This window comes from Berghia stephanieae, chromosome 4, assembly GCF_034508935.2.
Source record: "Berghia stephanieae isolate SIO BIC M18660-M18661 chromosome 4, UCSD_Bste_1.3, whole genome shotgun sequence".
In the NCBI taxonomy this organism is placed as follows: domain Eukaryota; kingdom Metazoa; phylum Mollusca; class Gastropoda; order Nudibranchia; family Aeolidiidae; genus Berghia; species Berghia stephanieae.
The window spans coordinates 91,636,770-91,641,708 of record NC_088363.1 but is presented as its reverse complement, the minus strand read 5'-3'; the positions used below and the strand labels follow the sequence as shown (position 1 = coordinate 91,641,708).

The 4,939-nt window shown below is 40.1% G+C and overlaps 1 protein-coding gene across 2 annotated transcripts in view; it reads left to right on the top strand.

The window, feature by feature from the left end:
* Positions 1–4,939, top strand: part of LOC144971567 (sodium/glucose cotransporter 4-like) — a 132,946-nt gene that overhangs the window by 43,478 nt on the left and 84,529 nt on the right. The gene's annotated exons all lie outside the window — the stretch shown is intronic.

The window sequence follows — 4,939 nt, the reverse complement described above, 5'->3', positions numbered from 1 at the left end:
TGCCTGACAGATCCCTGACGCTCTCGATGCAATTGAAGTCTGGACATAAATTGAAAAGTGCCGCTATGTGGTCAAGTGGTATGACGCTCGCTTTCGGATTGGAATGTCCTGGGTTCGAGCCTCGCTCGGAGCATAGTTGAGTCCTTGGAAAAGGCTCTTTACTCACATTCTCTCACTCGTACTCAGGTGCAAAATGAGTACCTCGCCGTTAACAGCGTTGTCTCTGTCCAAAACAATTGTAATTTCGCCTAACAGGCGTAATGTCTCGTCCTACATGTTATGTGTTGCTGTTGGCCAGGGACACCATCTAAAGCGATTTGCATGTTTAGTGAATATTGCACTATATAAAAGCTCAATTTATTTTTATCATTGGGCCAAGCCATTACATTGATGTTTTGATCTCTATAGAAAGTCTTTGCGAATATCGGCGAGTATGGATCATCCTTGTCCTGTTAGAAGATATTCAATTGTGAATGATATTGAGAAAAAAACGAGACATTTTAGTTTCCACCTACAATGTGGACAATACCATTCGCAATACGCGTCAACAGTCATAACGTCACTTCCCTCGTAATTACAAATGGTAACTTAGTAACTGGCTCTAAACTATCGGAACAATGGCGGACGCCTTTATGAAACATTTCTCCAACTAGCATAAAAGCGTATCCAGAGGGCAAAAAAAAAACATTATAAATCTGATTTTGACTTTTACACATTCTGATCACAAGACATATGAAAAGTTCTAGCCAACATGAAGAATAAAAAGGACCGATTTTCTTTGTTTAGAACCACGATGGCCGCCGTTACTGGGCGACGTGACATCAGACTATTGAATCCAATTTGCTCATTGTTCTATGCGTTATTTTTTAGCCATGATACTTGTATCACAAAGATCTGAAAAAGTGTGTTTGAAACAGTGCAAGAAACTGGCACTGTTTCAAACACATTTTTTCAAAAGTTCTTTATCTTAGACCACAGTGTTTGCTCCCTAATTTACTATCACTTTGAAAATACTTGTATCACAATTAATTCATTACACTTGGTATCAAAATAAGCACACAAAAGAATAAGCTATTCAGCGGTGATACCAATTTTATGTTCACGCGTTATTTATCCAATAAAAGCTGATTTTAAAAGCGTTGGATTAATAGGTTTCAATAGTCGTGACGTCACTGTCCTCGTAATGACGCATGGTAACTTAGTAACGGATTCTAAACTATCGGAACAATAGCGGACACCCTTATGAAATACTTTTCTGACGAGCATAAAAGTGTATCCAGAGGAGAAAAACATTATAAATCTGATCATGCTCTGACTTTTACACATTCTGATCACATGACATGTGAAAAAGTTCTAGCCAGAATAGAATAAAAAAGTACCGAATTTCTTTGTTTAGAACCTAAGCTGCTCGTTACTGGACAGATGTGACATCATACTATTGAATCCTATTGTGTCCGCAGGTGTATGCATCATAACATGAACAATTTTAATTCATCATGAGTCTGTGTTATGATCACATAGATCGTTATAGGAATTTGAACGAAATGAGTTTTACTCACTCAATCCTAGAGATTTTTGCTACTTTTCAAAATGGGAAATATGTATTAAAAATGAGCATGTACATAGATAGTTTTATTCAGCTACCATTAACATGCAAACTACGCCTATAATTTGTCTCAGAAAAATGTAATAAATAGCTAGGCATGGCATAAAAGTAACCCGGATAAACTACGGATATAGTCGGTGTTAGGGTTGAGTGAGTTGATATTCAACAAATCCTGTTTGTTATATTATGTGGTCCATCGCATCAATCTGGTTTTATGTCTGAAGTGAATGAATTTTTTAAAAAACTGAGCAGTTAAAAGGGACAGAAGAAGAAAACTTTTGAAGTTTAAGAATCAAAATTCTCTCGTTTCAATAAACACATTTGTTTTAACTCAAATTTTGTATGTTGAAAATAATTCAGTTTTAACAAAAGTGTTTCTTCTGAAATAATACCGTCTTGAGATGATTGGTCACATTTGTTATATTTCAAGGGTACATCTATTGTCTATTTACTTTGATCATATGTATAGAAGGAACAAAATTGACGTCACTAAGCTCTTTGTTATTGTATTTAGACAGCCATCTTAGTGATTAGCTATCACTAAATTATCTATTACAGATTATAAACGTTCAAGGTTACACATAGTTTTGTGTTTCAGTACGTTATATCAGGCTGGAGGATGTTGTGAGTATTTTACCTAAATGCATAGCATCGATAGGACCGGTAAATGTCTAATAATCCAATATTTCATATATTCACTGAAAGAAAGCCTTATCTAAACGTTTAAAGTTTTTATATCTACAGTATTGTTTGGATTCCCATCATGGAAAAAGCTCAAGGGGGACAACTGTGGACTTATTTACAGACAATTACTTCTTGCTTGTCTCCCCCATGGTGTTGGGTATTCCTGTTGGCACTGTTTTGGCGTGGAACCACTGAGAAAGTAGGAATACAAAGTTATTCTGTTTAGTAGTAGTAGAATTATTATTATTATTATTATTATTATTATTAGTAGTAGTAGTAGTAGTAGTAGTAGTAGTAGTAGTAGTAGTAGTAGTAGTAGTAGTAGTAGTAGTCGTAGTCGTCGTCGTCGTCGTCGTCGTCGTCGTCGTTGTTGTTGTTGTAGTAGTAGTAGTAGTAGTAGTAGTAGTAGTAGTAGTAGTTCTAGTAGTAATAGCAGTAGTTCTAGTAGTAATACAACTGGTCCTGCAAAACATTTTTGAAAACAATGAATATTACAGTAAGTAGAGAACCTCGGGTAGAACTAAAGCAGAGAAGAAACCCACTCTAACAATTGTTTCGGTCCTAAAATTCTTACTCTCTAAGGGGACTGAAAAATATAAAGTATGCCATGACCTCTAGGTGCCTTTTTACTTTTCAAAATTCTTTTTGTGCCGACACGGGTCTTGAACCCACGACCTTCGGATCAGGATTTTTATAAAGGGCTGGTAAAAGAAACCCCTATAATATTGCTAAAACGGAAAGGAAAGGAATTTGTGGAAGTGAATGTCAATGGGGAGTGAATCCTGGAGGAGGATATTATAGGGAAATGAACCTGGGACTATGGGAGATGGATACCAGTGGGAATTGGATACGAACTATGGGAGGTGGGCACTAGAGGAGAATGAACCTGAGACTATAGGAGGTGGTCACCAATGGGGAATGAACCTGGGACTACAGGGTGCAGATACCAGTGGAGAGTGAAGCCGGAAGGGTACTTCTTTTTTTTCCGAAACCTCCCATAGTCCCAGGTTCATTCTCCACTGGTATCCACTTCCCATAATCCCAGGTTCATTCCCCAATGGTGCTCATCTCCCATATTCCTAGCTTCTGTCCCCACTGGCATTCACCTCCCATAGTCCCATGTTTATTTCCCTCGGTATCCACATCTCTGTGTCCTGGTTTCGTTCCCCATAGGTGTCTACTTCCCATTGTTCAGGTTCACTTCTCACTGGTTTCAACCTCAGGTTGTCTCGGGTTCACTCTCGACATGATATCTTCTTCCTTAGCCTTGTTCATTCTCCATGGGTCTCCCCTCTCATAGTCTCGGGTTCCCTCGCCCTATATTCCTGTGTTCATTAATCATTGGTACCCACTTCCCAGAGTCTCAGGTTCATTCCCCACGGGTGCCCACCTCCCATAGTCCTAGCTTCATTCCCCACTGGATTCCTCCTCCCATATTCCCAGGTTCACTACCCACTTGTGTCCAATCCAGGTAGTCTCGGGTTCACTATCCAGTAGGTGTTTTTATTCTCAGCCTAGTGTCCGCATCTCAGAGTCCCCACGTTCACTTGCCATTTGTATCGCATCTTATTGTCATCTGATCATTCCCCATTGGTGTCCATCCCCATTGTTACGGATTCATTGTCCACTGGTGTCCACCTCGCACATTTCTGGGCTCACTCCCTACTGGTGCCACCTCCCATTGTCCCTGGTTTACTCCCCACTGCTGCCAACCCATTGGTGCCATCATTGTCTCAGCTTCAAATCCCACTAGTACCCATCTCCCATAGTCCCAGGTTCACTTCCCATTGGTGTCCACTTCCCTGAGTCCCTAGTTCACTCCCTACTGCTTTATACTTCCAATAACTTTGGTATTTTTCGGTAGATTTTTGTAAGTTCCGGAAAAATGAACTCTTCCGGGTTCACTCCCCACTGATACCCAAATCCCATATTCCCGGCTTCACTCTCCACTGATATCTCCCTCCCATAGTGTCAGGTTCATTTCCCAATGGTGCCCACCTCCTATAGTTTCAGGTTCACTCTCCTCTGGTGCCCACCTCCCAGAGTCTGGCTTCAATCCCCACTGGTATCTGTCTCCCATAGTCCCAAGTTCATGTCCCTCTGATATCCTCCTCCCAAAGTCCCTGGCTCACTCCCCACTGCTGCCCACTTCCCATGCCATTGTCGTGTTTCGTAAAAAAACAACCCTCCCCCTCCCATCTGGCTACATGGAACCAAATTCCTCATCTTATTAGTCTGTTTTGTTTCAGCATTCTTATATCTGCAATTACCACTAATCATTGTTTTAAAGTCAAAAATTCTTTACCAAAGAAAAAAGTGCATGGCCAGTGATAAATACCATTATCTTCCACCCGTACACTGAAGACAGAGCTTTTTTATCCTTGATTTTGATATATGACAATTCATGATACCGAATCGGCGATTGAGCCAAAATGAAGAAAATTTATATTATATCAAAATGAGCTCTATAAAATTGTCGTTATTCTTATTCCAGGGAGCGTTTTGGGGTCTCACCATTAGCACAGCCGCTGGATTTGTCAGGATGGTTTTAGAGTTTACATATACAGCCCCATACTGTGGAAGTGGCGAAGAGGACACCAGGCCGGACATTCTCAAAAAAGTCAATTTCCTGCACTTTGCCATCATAAG